General features: G+C 40.0%; 1 protein-coding gene across 1 annotated transcript in view; it reads right to left on the bottom strand.

The window, feature by feature from the left end:
- Positions 1-15795, bottom strand: part of LOC136676679 (KN motif and ankyrin repeat domain-containing protein 1-like) — a 60227-nt gene extending 44432 nt beyond the window's left edge. Inside the window, exon 1 of the mRNA XM_066653836.1 lies at positions 15302-15795. The gene's annotated coding sequence lies outside the window, so the exon portion shown is untranslated. The remainder of the gene's footprint in view (positions 1-15301) is intronic.
- Between the last annotated feature and the right edge of the window lie 798 nt (positions 15796-16593).

Here is a 16593-nt window from a genome sequence, read left to right as displayed (position 1 = left end):
CCTTCAGAGGAAAAAGAATGGTATTTGACAATAATGATATTTAATGTCAGGTTCTACAGTACCCCATACATTACTGAGGCTCCCTTTACATCTGACCATTCAAATTGTTATTTATTTTGTAACATGTGCCGCATTAGACCCTACTTTAGATTAAACACTTAGATTTAAACCTGCCTTTACACTTCTTCCAGAAGATTTTTGAATGCCGTCCAACAATCACTGCACAATCAGCCTCTCAAAAAAAATTCAATGAATGTCCAAACATTTCAGTAAACAAAACGTAAAACAATCATTTTAAAAAGTTCCATGCATTGAAGAGCTTCCTTCCTGGAATGGTATGTCAAGAGAGGGTTACTCAGCAGAGATGGAGGCCAGGAGACAAAAGAGCTCAGATGAGTATGAACAATCACATTGACAGGGTCTAAGCCTTTCCACAGGTATTATTCTCCATTACATGCACTGCCAAGACCCCAACAAGAGAGCACTGCCATGTAAAAGGGATGTGACGTTATAAGAATGGATGCTGCAGGTTCATGAACTTTGTTCGTTTAGAACTCCACAGAAAGAATGAAACCCCCAGAATCCTCTTCAGGGTGCCCTTTACAAACGAGATGCTCCAATTTGATTCAAAACTTGTTGACGACAACTTTTCAGCATCTTCTTGCTGAACCTAGAAGGCTTCGCAGCAGGCTTCATTACTGACCGACTGTTAAAGGATAACATCCTATGAATTGCTGCCCACAGGTTATAATTTACATAAAGCCTTCAAATAATAAACTATAATTTTCCATTTTATCAGGCCCAGCAGTTAAGAAAGCAAATGAGAGAGATGCTATCAACACAGTCATTTTGCATTTGTGCTTTCCTTGCCAGTGGCGGAAAAGGTCAGGAGGTCATGAGGGTATGATATTATTGGTGTGTCCTCATGCAGATAATGCACTGTATTGTGTGGGGAGTGGGGAACAGCACCGGAGGAACTCCTCTCAGCAGGAAGTTGTAATAACAGAGCTATGGGGGGCAGAAAGACAGTGGCATTGTGGCCTGGAAATCACCATTCCCACAGATCAAAGTGAGAAAAACACATCTGATCCAGTCCCCAATTACATGCCACCTGATCGGACCAGGGACGGATGTTTTCAAGAATGCATGAGCGATTGCAAGTATATGGAAAGGGATGGGGGAAATATTCTGCTAAAAATGCAAAATAACACACAATAGACCTTATACTGGCAGTAATTAGGTTTCCACTGGCATCAGAAGAGTGGGCAACAAAGCCCTTTAACACTGAAATGTACAGCTCTCAGTTTTACCATTTCTTTTGGTGGAATTTTTAGTCTTACCATGAATTACCGACAAATATGGAAGGCTCTTTTAAATAAACTCATTTATATGAATCAGTATTTCAGCATCACAGACTCAATAGCCACACATTTCTCTAAGAAATGGACAAAACTCTGGGTCCATTAATGAAATTAAAATGTCAGTCAACTTAATTCATATTTATTCCATTATATTTTACAACACAAATGCTGTTATTCATTACAACTTAACGACATGCAGTTCTGTTCCCCTAACGAGAAAACCAAAGGTGAAAGTGACCAGATACCGTCTCCCCCACTCAAGAACACTATGAAGAAACACTGAGATGAATCAAGAATCAGAGATCCCATCCTCCTCATTAATCTAAACTAGCCTGCCCTCTGAATAATGAGGGAAGTCAGATAGTCTTGTCGCTCTGCACGTAGGCCATGTCCTGTAGACATGGCACCCTGAGTGGACTGCTCCTATAGAACAGGGCTCAGCATATGACCTTGACACCAGAGGAATGCCTGGGAATGAGTTGAGTAACAGCATGCGAGGCTTAACGAATCAATGAGCACTCATCAAATTAGGAGCTGCATTGTCCTCCAAAAAGTACAAGGCTGACTGGTCAGACTCCACTATTTACCATGGGAATGCCAACAAGTGTTTTGGCTTAGCTGACTCGGTTTTGGGGTGTTCAGCACAAAATTGTTATTAAAACGTGGGCTGAGGGAACTGGCTTGAAGTACATTAGATATGAATTCTAGAGAATACTTTAAGACTGGAAGATATAGTCATCAAAAGAACTGTTTTCCAGAATTCATCAGTTGTTTTTTCTTTCCAGAGAAGACCCTGCCAACAAACAGAGATTGAGGAATTACTAGTTGAATCTTTGCACCATTGTAACCCAGCACAGCTGCAAACAGAGCAAGGACTGTCTTATTGGTATGAAGTGCGCTCCAGCCTAAAGCAGATCAAAGCTCTCCATCCTCATCCATTAAGAGACACATGCACGGGAAAACCAGAAATGTTCCAGAGTTTTCCTGGGGAGCTGTGTGTGTGAATGCAAACAGCCATGACGTGTCCCAGACATTATCCTTCTAGCCCCCTAGTAAAAGTTCTAGATAAAGTCCAAGTCAGTGCATGTGTGAACAGGGACTATAATGCTCTGGAGTTCTCCTGCAGACACCGCACAGGCACAGCACAAGTTTACACACGCCTTAAAATAAAAACCCATGCCTCCAATTTACATAGCAATGGTAAAGGTCATGTGGGCAGATATTTGACCCACAGAAAATAACACACCCAATATAATTTGGACTGCAGCAAATTCAAAGAGAAGCTTTTCATTCGTTTTTACCATGCCCCTCAAAATAGTTACTAAACTGAAGGAGCTAGAGGATGAAAATGTACTTGCAATACAACTGATTATAAATTGAAATACTAGCCCTTGAAACAGGTAGTAAAACAGACTACTTGTGCATCTGTACACCTCGGTTTTGAAGTTTGAGTAAGTCTTGCTATGGCTTTAAAAGTAGAGACTTTAAGAAAAGTAAACTACTAAACCTACCCCTTTCCACTGGTCACCTTCATTATGAGATTGTAGGCTGGACTTTTTTGATTGCAAGTGAGTTATTCTGGTTAATGAAATGAGTGTGTCATAGATTTGGTCCTAAGTTATACAGCAAACCCACAGTGAGCCCATCTTTCTCCTTAAACCCATAATGGGCTTCTCACATTTCTGTTTTTACAAATACAGGTTTGTCTTAGTAACAGTTTCCAGGCTGATAACACCTCCTGTTCTTTTTTCGTCTCTATTTTTGCACTCTGGCAGAGAACAGATAAGTTAATGTGTGTTTATTTAAAAAAGGTTTTTGTGCCCTCATTTTTAGCAGCACCTGTTCCCAGGGACATTTACCTGCACATAGAGGCTAGTTTGTTTATTGAAATTAGTGTGCATTGTGACAAATTCAGCTGGACTGATGAAAGCCTGTTCTACACGCGACCCTGAAATGGACAAGCAGAAAAGAAGATGAGATGAGATGTATTACAAGTAATGGGAAAATTATAGCAAATTATCGACAACAGAAAGAATATACAAGGCCAACAATGGTAATGAAATGCTAACTTTGTCTGCAGTGGATGTTCACACTTATGTATGATACTTTGCTAAATTAAATGAGCACAATACAAGCTTGTTGCCTCAGACAAGGACCAGACTTAAAGAGGAACTGTGTCTGTGTCTCCAGTTAGGCCCGTTTAACAATGTCGGGATAGGTTTTTTATATCGATATTGCGCAAAGCTATTTTTCTTAACCTTTCCCATGGATAGAATATTAAATCATTAACACTTATGCATGCATTGACATGTGAGAATCCAAATTATTCAGAACACACGCCCTGAAAACCTCACTTCAATCAGAGAATGATTCTGCTTTTTGTTTCCACATAAGCCATTTTCACATATAACCTCAGGAAAAAGCCAGGAGAATAAGGTTCAGAGTGTACCAAGACTATGTACTAGGGGCCTAACAGGATAAAGTGCAGGTAATGTCCAGTACAAATATCATGGACGTTTGCATTAACGCATTCAGCTCCTCCATCTTTTAAATCTTACTGTGCACGTGTGAAAGGGACTACAGTATAAAAACCAACAGTAACGTGTGACACACCAACATGTCTTCCAGCTGTTTTTAAAATGACAAGTCTAACTCCCACAATGATTGCTAGGTCCACCAAAAAAATTAGAAGCTTGGTCACAACATCTGGAGATGACAGGGCTGGAAGTTTCAGATTGTTTGGGTAGAAGTGCCGCTTTAAACCCCAGAGTGTGGTATGAAACCTTTCTGAATACTTCAATAAATTAAATGCCTAAATGTTTAATTGAAGACCATTTCTTGGAGACCTAGAGGGTATGCGATGACTGTGGTATTCCAAATGTAACCACAAGAAACATATGGTGACAAGTCTTTACCTGCTGGGCAAAGATCACTTAAAGAGTTAAACAAGGTTAATCAAGATGCCTGGCAACAAACGGAAAAGATAACCGTCAATCTGGTAAATGAATCTTGTGTATTTTTTAAATTAAAGTCCATTTAAAAATGTTATGTGCTCTTTCCCCAGGATATTGTCCTCTGAGGTTTATTGATGTTACTATTATACATACAAAGTTTGAAATGAATATCACTGAAACTGTCTGTAGCTGTAAACAACACAGCCAAGAACGGGTGTTTGGTTCATCTTTGCATTTGCATGACTTGGCCCAGGTTCCTCAGAAGTTCCTCCACTTATGATCAAGTCAGTGTAGACTGAATCCTGCTGCTTAGCACTCAAACCGTGGAATACCCAAAGGGAGAGTGAGTCTAAGGCCAGCTGATACAGACACAGGAGTAATTTGAGCTGACCAACTGGGCGTAGAAGACAACATCAAGTGAAACCTGAGGACGTTGGCGGCTACTGGGTTGAGTCCTCCAAAGACATCCAGTTTACCACAGCACTTAAGTCCTGCCTTAAAACTGGAGCTCTCTCAGTAACCAAGTAAAACTCAATTATTAGTTAAAAAAAAAATACATTAAAATGTGCTCAAACACATGATGAAAGGAAGAATCAGACAATCGTGACCACAGAGTGTTGAGCTGCTAAAGTCTTGTATGAAGTAATTATAGAAACTTGCATATCTTCAACAATTAGTATCCTTAGTTCCCAAACAATTTAAACGTCCAAGTCAAAGGAAAGGTGGTGTAACATTACAGCAACTTTGAGTATGTTGTAGGTGCCAAATTCTAATTTGCAACTCAAGTTGTTCAGTGAAAGCACTGCAATATTTTCATTGTGTTTTCTTGCCTTTTAATAAATGTTCGAATGTATGAAACAATGGATCTTTGTTTTTAGGGAACAATTGTACCTTATTCAATTATAACAGTAGATTTTACAGAAAATTGTTGATTTCAAACATTCCATTTCACCCCCAGAACTTATATTGAGTTTTTGTTTTTAAATTTTACACAGTTCTATAATGAAATATACAAATTTTCATATGTAAACACAACTGGACTATCACTGTTGTACATTTACACTTTTAGAGACCATAATATACCTTTATCATACTTTTTTCCAGTGTGTAAATGATGTACTTCATTTAGAAAACATAATCGTGCCTGTAACTCTACTCTCTTGCAAAAAAAAGTGGCTGGATGGAACTAACACACCCTTTTTAAGAGACTTTAATGGAATGGCTTCATCCCAACAGCATTTAAAAGGACTTTATTTTATCTCAATGCTTTGCTTTTTTTTTTTTTTTTTTTGAGAAACATTAATTTTTGGACCTGTCTGTTCCTGCCCAAAATTTGAAGCCTGTAAAGCACCAGCTCCATTTATGCCTCAAATGCATTCCATTCCCTCATGAACTTAAAAGCAGACTGCAGGGGAGGTTTTCTTCACCAGCTCTTTCTCTATTCAACTCTATTCAAACCTTCAGAGGCAAGAATCATGGTTTAAAAAGCACCACTTTTGGAGGTTAACAACTCTCTGGGTTCCCTGCTTGGTTGCAATCTCTTCCTCACCACCTCAAGCCTCCAGTGCTCTCCATCATAGCAAGCTATCAAAACACTCAATTATGGCAGGCTTCATCAAGCAAGGAGCAACTTGCACTTCCCAGGGGCAATCTATTCAGTGCAGGGTTCAAAAGCAGCATATTTCAACAAGTTCTTCACAGTAGTCCTGGTGGCACAGGCCCAAATCCAACCTTCATGCTGTGCATCAAGCTGCATGGGAGTGGTACAGATGTCTGAAAATAGGAGGGGCATCATTTGTCCAACACTTCATGGAGTTATGTTCTCAGATCTCATTAGCATGGATATGCCCACCAGCATTTTTTTAACCACTGCAGAAGCCTTTCTCTGACAGCTCCCTGTTTTGTTATTTGTTGTCTGTTTTTTATTTAAAAATAAAAGTTTTATTACATTTTAATTGTTCAGTTCAATAGTTAAGGTGTCACTGAAGTTCAAGATGTGAAAAACGTGGTAAATAAACAGGAATGCATTATTATTCAAACTTGCATTTATATGGCGCAGACAAGTGCACACCCAAGATGCACAGTAGTTTTTTGTAAACAATCTGAAGCTGTCACAACAAGCTAACGACTTTGTTCAGCAACTGGGCTTTCCAGTCATTCAAAGGGTTAACCCATCTTTTGAAAAAAGAAAGGCATATGATTAAGCTTGCAGAAATGGTGACCATGGAATAAAAGACTTAACATCATAAAGAACAAAAAGGCCTCTGTGAGGGGTCAGACAAATTTGCCACGTGGGTGTTTTCCTGTGCAGTGTAATCCCAGTAGCTGATGTAGGGTACTCTTTATACCAACGTTATCTTCACGTTTAAACGTGTTGTTTTGCAGATGCCAAGCAAAAATATATAAATAAATAAATAACACCATCCTGGTCATGGTTAAGGTGTTGCAGGAAGGAATTTGAGGGTTTGCTTAAGCCTTGGCAGCCTGATCATAACAATGTTTTAAGGAAAGATGGGCGATGCATAACAGGCTTTTGAGATGACTGTAGCCCTAGCTAGTCCCCTGACAGCATTTTGAGAAATAAGACAACTGAAGGTCACTGAAGTTTACCTGAGGTTTCAGGTCAACTTCCCAAGCATCCAGCTGTCTTGAGTACACAGCTGCATGACATTAACATTAAACGCTGAGAGGGGGAGTATTATGACAGTTCTCCAAAATAAGAAAGGGACATTGCAATTAGACAAAAGCCTGGCCCTACATTTCAACAGCTGTCCCTGACAGGAGCTTCACTCATACAATTCTACAGCTCAGACTTCAAAGCTAAACAAGGACCAGCGGGAATTCTGTTTTCCTCACAAAGGAGACTTCACTCAAGCCTTTCTGGACACAAAGGCCACGGAAAGAGGGCTCTGATGTCACAAACATGGGTCGTTCACTTTAACTACACGTTGGACAGTCTGTTCACCAATTCATAATGTTTAGTATACGACCAATCTAATACAACACTGATGGGCTCTATTTGGGAAAAAATGAAGGCGGCTTCAAATTGATATTTGAAGTTAAAATTCGATAGGTCTCAGAACATTCTTTACTCAACAATGTAACCCTGTGGGTGAATTGTGAAACTTTATACGGTATTAAGGATACCCACTTCCCATTCCAATGCAGCAAGACAAAACCCTTCACTGTAGAGACAACAATGAAAGCCAAAAGGGTGAAAGCATTGACACTGAGGCACCATTATCTGCAGGACTGTCTGGGTCTTTGGTAAACCAGATCATGTCATCTTCTGTCCCAGTAGATTATCAGAATGTAGAATAAGGAAAGCTGCCAAATAATTAGGTTTGCCTCCATCTTGTTAAAGCTAGACATCATTTTAAAGCTTTATTATCAACAATAAATAAAAATGTTTATATTTGAATATATTGCAACCTTAGTAACCATACTCCTTCATGAACCAGTATGTCTGGTTGTCACTACTGACGAGCACCCAGCCTGCCTCATTTGGTTACACCACCCGAAGGATTGCTGGATGTTGGAGGTCGTCCTTCTTTTTGTAATGGCAAAAGTCAGACAAACGCTGCTTCTCCTATATTCCACTAAGAATAAAATGGTGTAAGCTGTGTATAACTAGTTAATGGATCTGGAAATGGAACAGCAACAAAGAAAACAAATGCAAAATGGTATTTACAAGCAGCCGTTTAAAAAAAACAATCCACCTCTGATAGTATTTAGACCCTTTTTACTGGTAATCTTTTAAATCTAGCAAGTTCTTAAGAGGCCGTTTAAAATTCTGCCAAACCTTTGATCGCTCAAATAATCTCTTTCTGACCCGACTGTGGGCCACGGCAAAAGCTCTTACTTTCTACTGAATACATTCAGCACAATTACATTAGTCCAATACACTGTTTCTAAAATGTTTACTCAAAACACATTTAATCAAACGTTTTAGACTGCAATGATATTTACTAATCTATTCTTAATTTAAGAATTACTATTTTAGAGATAAGATACAACAAGCATTTGTGTTTTAAATCAAACAATAAGCGCAAGAAAGCAACTATCTGCATGACTACATATTAAAAAGTTAACACATTTTGGTTATGTGTATTTAATAATTTAGCAAACAAACTCTAATTTTGAATTACAATAAATCAATAAAAACATCACCAGATCTTTCACCAAACTCAATAATGTGAAGATTTGTTCAACTCCGCTGATTGATGGGGGACTTGAAAAGATGCACTCTTGGGTTTCACTCATGCTATATGAGCCATACAATTATACACTTCTATTTATTGCCACTCTCATGCAATGGGTGAGGTCACAGTGGGAAACTTGAAAACATCCCAAACACTTCTAGCAGATCAGAGTGCGACGAGCAAGCACTAACAAAAGGATGATATTTTATCTGGCAGACAGATTTTAACTGCCAACGTGTCTCTTTATGCACTGTCCGGCTGTGCTGAAACCCTTCACTTGACCCACACTCACCCAGGCTCACACAGCTTGAGAGCGAGCTGCTGAAGAGAATTTATCAGCCAAAAAAAAAAAAACATTTAGCAGCTAAAACCAGCCTTTAAATCGGTAAAAACACTGATTGAAAGGGAAATATACAACCCCTGTTCCACAAATGAGAACTGTGTGCCCTTGGGTCTTCCAAGATCAACCAAGACAGTGTTCGCCCCTGTTTAAACGACTGATTTCAGCTACCGTTCCTTTAAATGAGAATGAGCCACAGCTGAGCTCAGGAGTGAGAAGCAAGAAACAGACATTCTGCTTTTTAGCCTTTTTCACCATCAGTACTCATTTCTCTGCACTCGTTGTGTTTGTTTTGATCTGTTTAACCTCATCTTTGAGTGCTCACATGAATGAGCGTCCGTCCAGCCCTGTGACTGGAGAGACTGGGATGAGAAAGCGGAACCACCCAAAGACATTTGTACTCTACGTGAGACAGGACAGCTCGTTTTATTTCTTGTTTACTGACTTTAGGCTCAACGTTAAATACAGATACTCTGCCATAAGTCCGTTTGTGCACTCTGAAAAAAACTCGCAAAGCTTACAAATACAGACGGATTAAAGCAATGCCACTGGAAACCGTGCGGCCAGTGCAGCTGAAAGTTCAAGAGAAAAAATGACAACAATCCCCATACACGTGTTGGGAAGGTATCTGATGGCCTCACAGACCACAGCTATTTACATCACTGCCTCTTTCTTTTCTGCAGCAACATTATGTTTTCTTTTAATGCTTAACATGGCAATCGTTTATGGATATAGTCCCACCCTTGAACAGCCAATCAGCTGACCAGATTCTTCACAATTGGAAAAAGGTAGACGGTTTTGTGGAGCTAATGGGGAAACCCCACCTGAGTGTGGAGATCTGCAAAATTCCAGCAGCAAGAACAAGCCAACAAATAATGTTTTGGGGGCAAAACTGAGCCGAACTCAAGAGACTATTCATGAGGATTTTGTCAGATATTCAGTGATTTAAAATATACAGTGGAACTTGATCCGTTCCGTGACCCGGTTCATAAGTGGAAAAGTTTGTTTCTAGAGTCAATTTTCCCCATTTAAAATAATGGTAAAGTAATTAATGCGTTCCAGCCCCCACCCCGAAAGTCACCCTTTTTGCACTGATATATGTTTACAACACTCTCAAATTAGTAAAAAATACATGTAGCGTTATTAAAAATAAAAGAAATACAGTGGTAACAGTAATAAAAAAGAAATAATAAAGTTTTAAGTGGTTACACATCGCTACCTTGAAGATGTGACGACTGGCTGGAGGAGTAACACAGGCACTGGCTGTATGACGGGAGGTGGGTGGAATAACGGAGAGTAGGCGGGTGAATGTGGGGAGACGAAGCGCAGATACGGCTTAACTTAGCACGAATTTCGATGTCTGCTATTTACACTAATGCTAAATTGCTAAAACTACAATATGCTAATCTTAAAAGCTCACTCAAGTCTGGGCGCTGGGAGACTCGCCTATTGGGGTCAGTGGCCATTTCCAGCCGCCGGCTCGGCGGAGGCTCGGGTTCGTTTCTAGAGCCATGGTTCGTTGGTGGAGGCAAAAAATATTCAAATACCTGGTTCGTATCTTGGAAAGTTTGTTACTATAGGCGTTCGTTAGTAGAGGTTCCACTGTATTTCCATTCACAGAGATAGGATTCTGAACTTGTTCTAACTGTCCAGTGGCACTACAAATATAGGCATTGAGTGATCACACTTTCCTATAAAGACTTTGGTTTAAACTATTGCCTCCTCTCCCAGCCTGTCTTATTAACACTAACATAGCTACTGTTTGGTTAATTAAGCTTATTTAGATTTAACCTTGCTTAAGGAGTCCTAGACGAGTAGGTTTGCAGATTGATTTCTAAATGCACAACATATTAAAATGTATGTGCCTTTACATTTCCAACCACTAAGACTCAGTGCTGCTATTTTACCAGCAAACAGAATCATCCCTAATAGGACAAGACAGAGTAAGCCTCTGTAATGGTCAATTTATTCTATAGCCCTTCTTTAAAGTAATCTCAGCTTCTGTGTTTAGAGATATAATGGGACTCCTCTCTAGAGTGAAAAATTCACAAGTCTCACTTTAAGATCAATTCTTTACAAATTGGGGCCTACATGGGTCTCCTGAAGCAAATGTGGTGAAAGACTATCCACCCCAAAGTGATGGCAATAGCCTCACACTGACAGCAACGGGGCAGATTAGATTTGCAAACAGTTCTAACCAAGCAGCAAAGTGGAAGTAATATCCCCTGTATAAACAGTGAGCAGCGGGGAGGGTTTTATTGCTTGACGGCAAGCCAGAGGTGACAGTTCCCCTTACCGCAGGCTTGATCTTTGATCTCCATGTGCAGGGCCTTTTCAGCAAGGTGATAACTTAAGGCAGACTTGAGCCATATGTGGCCACAGAGGTTGGAAACAAGTCCCATAAACCAAGCCTCTGACCGAGCTGAATGTTATTGGCTTTAGGACAGTGCCATATTGTATCGTGTGCAATAATATTGTGATATTCTGACTTGTTTACGTAATGCATCATTGCAGTTACACGTAACATGGCACACATTCATTATGTCACTAAAGGCACAGTGACAGTAACAGTGGAAACATGCTCTGCATTCACAAATTGGCTCCCAAATAGGAGTGACTCCAGTCGTGTGGAGGTGGTTTGGAAATTGAGTTAAGCAAATGTTTGTTCTGATATTTGAAACTGTTTAGACATAATTAATTTAATATAATTCACATTAATATAACATCTATTCTGATGCAATGTGTTCTTAAAAAGGAATAAAATTTTAAGTGTTTTTTCATATCGCCAAGAATATCTCTATTGCCAAAATACCCTGAAATATCACGATATTATTTTAGGATCACATCGCCCACCCCTAGTTGGCTTTACACTCCGTTTAGAAACTGCTGACCGGTTTCAGACAAAAACAAACCTGTCAGATGAACGTTGCCAATAAACATGTTGCAGCAAATTAAAGCAGCTAAGAAGGTATCTTTGACACAACTACAGCAATGTCCACAGTTCCGAGATTTCACATCCTCAGTCACCCAACTGTACAATCAAACAAGTTACAGTGCAGAATTACTATCATCAAACACAAAGCTTCACATTTTCCCTTTCCACCCCTCCTCCACACATAGCTGTCTTAAATGGCACAGCCACTCTGTGACTGGTACTACGGAGCAGCATTGTACCTCTGTACATTGCCTCTTTTTTGTGGCAAAGATGGAAAAAAAACACAGAAGATAGTTTCCAATAGTCAAAAATGTGTTATGTTCTTGACAAAGGCAACAGGACAATTGGGAAAAAGTCCTTATTACAGGACATAATAGCTTTTGTCTGTGTAGGTTTATATACTAAAAATGAGGCACCAAAATTAATTTATTCCTAGACCGTTTTACAACTTTTCTTTACATCTCTGAATTTAACATGGCTTTCTGATTTGCAGCCTTAACTCGAAAAGTAGTCTGTGCGGAAACACTCGTCTCTTCCAGTTAAAACGATTGGTAGACGCTACTAATCTGTTGAAACCTGTTTTAAAATACTACAAACACATTGATTTTCCTTGATCTTTTAAAACCTCTAATAGTACGTCCAAAATGACAATGTGGCTTCCTACAATGACAATCCATTAACGTATGTTCATCTCTAATTATCCTCAGAAAATGCACCATCCCAGGTTTAAAACTAAAACAGCCTGCACAGCTCTGAACAGGGACCTTTCCCTGGAGTTCTACTGTGAGAAACTGACCACATTCGCAGAAGAATCCAGAATTGCCTACTGTTGAAATCCCTGGTGAAGGGATCCAAGAAGAGATATTCAAAGGGAGAATGCAGTCCTAGACCTCAGATCTGCGCAACAGAGGCTTCATTTCACTGGTGATGATATTTTGATATTTGCTGACAGCCCCTTTCACCGCGAGCTATAATGACGCTTTTGTTCGAAACAGGTCTCGCACACTGTTTTACAGTTTTTTTCCCCTAAAAAGAGGGCTTGCCAAAAACTGCTCCACAATACACTCTTATAAATAAAGGTGGCACAAGAGGTTCTCTGAGCAATGCCATAGAAGAACCACTTTCAGTTCCATAAATAAAAACATTTTTTGCTAATAACCTTTAAAAAGGATATAGAACCGTAATATCGAGTGATAAAAGGATTCTTCATGCTGACATGTCTTAAACAAACAAGGTCCTTTATGGAAACAAAAGTGGTTCTTCTGTGGCATCGCTCATAGAACCCTTTGTACCACCTTTATTTTTAAGAGTGATTATCAAACACATGATAAACTGAATCTAAAATCAGGTGTCAAACATAAAAGAAATATATTAGAAAAAGTGTTTTGAGGCATTTTTAAAGGAACAGCACAGGGGGAAAAATATCTGCAGCCCTCCATCATACTTAAGTTTACCATGAGTGAAACAAGCAGTCAATGCCATGGCTGAATTTTCCACTTAGATCATAGAGAGCACCAGTCACAAGGGTTTCGTACACCACAAATGTATAGAACCACTTTAAACAACTTGCAGTGTGGGACGTTACAGGATAACAATGACCTGTAGGTGACTGGTGGAGAGACAAGTAAACACAGAGGCAGAAACTAACTCTGCACGTACTGAATGAAGGACAAGGTTTTCAGTTACTGTTGAGTTACTTCAGGGCTTTGGGGAGTTTTTTCTTGAAAATCTGAAAACTTCTAAACACCATTTTGAAGAACAGAGATGAGCCAGAGAGGGACTTTAAAGATCTCTTTAGGTGAAGGTCAGCATTTGAGGACAAGTAAAGACTTCCTGAACAAGGACATGGAGTTAGGATGGGGGGGGGGGGCTCTCAAAATTACATCCTCTCAGGGGATTAGAAGACTTCAGAAGAATTCCTGGGCATTCAACTGGCAACCACACTTTTCTAAATAGTCCATTAAGCTGCTACTTCTTGTACAAGATGAGTTTTTTCAGATGCTGAGCGTACAGCTGGACCATTTTAAATCGGTAATGGCATGCCATGATATAGCTTTTCAGTTTTAATTATATCTTGGAGCATTGTATTATCCCTTGTACAGGAATATTTAAGGTCATTGCTGGGGCTGTGTAGATTTCATACTTATTATCAATATTTCAACATTTTCTTTTTAATTTTGTTTTATTTGACCATCATTTCTTCTGAAATGTAAGGTGTTAACAGGCAGGTTTGCTCCCCTCGGCTGCAGTTATCGCTTTCAACTCTTCTAGTGAAGCTCTACTATAGATAGTTGTGAGATAGCTGTGGAGATCTGATGGCACTCAATCACACGGGCATTAGTAAGTTCATGTACAGAAGCCACAGTACAGTGCTGGGAGTTTTATATCATGTCCACAATTGTCATGTTTCCATGTCATTGTTTCATTGAAATTACATAAACTGATTTTACTTATTCAAAATGGTGTCTTCAAAACACACAGCTTTCACTTCACTTCAACAGAGTCCACAACAACAAAAGAAAGCCATGCTTTTAAAGCCCATAATCACAAAAGAAGAAACAGGGAGTAAGAGGGGCCTCGTGTATTAAACCTCATATAGAAACAATTTGGTTCTCTAAAGAAATGAAGGCAAAATGTAAGGTAAGTCTGATGCAAATTTACACACTGCAATATTCCATACACATTGTCCATTTTAATCATCACCACTGACCATTCAGGTTCATTTTGTAGAGCTACAATTACAGACTCCATTCCATCTGTTGCCCTGCATACATTTGTAGCTTTCTTTTACGCTGTTCTTCAAAAGTCAGGAGCCCCACAGAGCAGGTAATGATTCAGGTGCTGGATCATCCTCAGCGCTCCAGTGACACTGATGTGGTGGTGGCTTGTTAGTGTGTTTTGCTCTTGTGTCAATGGATATGACACAGCACATCACTGCTGGACTGAGAATAGCCCATCATCTAAAAATTAATCCAGCCAACAGCATCCTATGGGCAGCATCTGGACACTGATGAACGAGAGGAGGGCCAACACAAACTGTGCAGCTACAAGACGATCGATGGGTGTCAAACTGAATGGGCAGAGTGTTAATTAAAAACTCCAATAGCACTGCTGCGTCTGATCCACCTGGACCAGTGCAGCACACTAACACATCTGTGTTACAGTGTTGAGACCCAACGTTAACCCCATACTGACAATGGAAAGGACAAAGTGGCAAATGTATATTAAAATTGTAGTTTGTGATATTTTTCACTGAAACTGTTCAATTTTACAAGCAAAATGTCGTCCTCTGTGATATTTCCCTCGACATTTCGTAGTGTTTTTAAATTGAAACTGTAAACGCTGTGTTAGTTCACTTTTAAATGTTCAAAGCTCAAAAATTCCGAGGCTCGAGAGGCATGTGGGTTTAAGTGGTTAAAGCCGAGGTAACTTTAAGACGAACTAGTATGGTATAAACGAGATTACATGTGTCTTTAACGTGTGAACACGAAAACATGGCAGTAACTCACCTTGTGTTTGGTGCCTCCGGTCATGAAGTAGTCGTTTCGGGTTTCGCAGGGTTCTCACGACAGGTGAGGTACAATACTGAACCGTGGTGACCTCTGTCAAATGCAAATGAAACTGTTTTTAAAGTAGCTCTCTGTTTACCTCACATTACAAGCATTTAAACGAGCCCTGTAGCTCCCACTCCTCAGGTCACAGCTCGCTCTGTTTCTCCGTAGCTCTTCGTTCGGCTCAACCGCCGCCGAATTGCCGTCTCCTCTCTGCGCATGCGCAGGCCGTGCTGATCCCGGTGTCCAAATAAACTCAGGTACTCCACTTCACCAAGGGAGTCACCAAAAGGTAGTTCACAAAGCAGGCTGTCCAACTTAAGCCCAAAGTTAAGGATTGTAAAGACTTGACTTCACATTACATTTATCTAAAATACTTTGTTTAGAAACCCAGCTTTCTGAATCGCCCCTCAAATATCATTCATTAATAGTCCGTAACCACTTCAAGCACCGTTAGGCTTGCGTTGGGCCAGGTGCAAGGCAGGAACACACAGCAGATTGGGCCCATTCACACATTCATTCAGTCACTTACTAACACCTGTGGACAATTTCAAACAGCCAATCAACCTATCAACATGTGGTTTTGGATTGTGAAGGGAAACCTATGCAGACAACACAAAACCAAACTCCTCACAGCGATAGTGATCCACACCAAGGATTGAACTCAATACCCCATTTAGGTGTAAATATGTTTACTTAAAGGAGTATGTGAGTGACATTTCAAACTTGATGTATTTTAACTTTGTTAAGGTGTAAACCAAGTTATTAACTATGAAATGGGGTGGCATAATGGTGCTCTAGTTAGTGTCACTACCACACAGCTCCAAGGTCCTGGGGTTGTGGGTTCAAGCCCCACCTCAGTTCACTGCCTGTAAGGAGTTTGGGGTGTTCTCCCCGTGCCCGAGTGGGTTTCCTCCCACAGTCCAAGAACAGACGTTGCTAGGTGGATTGGTTACTCATTGTGTCTGTAGGTGTGAGTGTGTGTTGCCCTGTGAAGGACTAGGGCCCCCTCCAGGGTGTGTCTCTGCCTTGCACCCAGTGATTCCGGGTAGTCTCTGGACCCACCGCGACCCTGAACTGGATAAGCAGTTAAGATAATGAAAGAATGAATGAATGAATGAGTACAATGATAACTCAATTAGAAGTAAGAGCATAAACATAGCACCAGAATAAATTTCCAAGAGTTACATTTTGGGATTCAGAAACCCAGATACAGATAGTTTTGCTATTGGAAATGTATCAATTGTAAA

The sequence above is a fragment of the Hoplias malabaricus genome, chromosome X2 (assembly GCF_029633855.1).
Source record: "Hoplias malabaricus isolate fHopMal1 chromosome X2, fHopMal1.hap1, whole genome shotgun sequence".
NCBI classification, from domain to species: domain Eukaryota; kingdom Metazoa; phylum Chordata; class Actinopteri; order Characiformes; family Erythrinidae; genus Hoplias; species Hoplias malabaricus.
The sequence above is the reverse complement of the archived record's forward strand: the minus strand, read 5'-3'. Positions and strand labels throughout refer to the sequence as shown.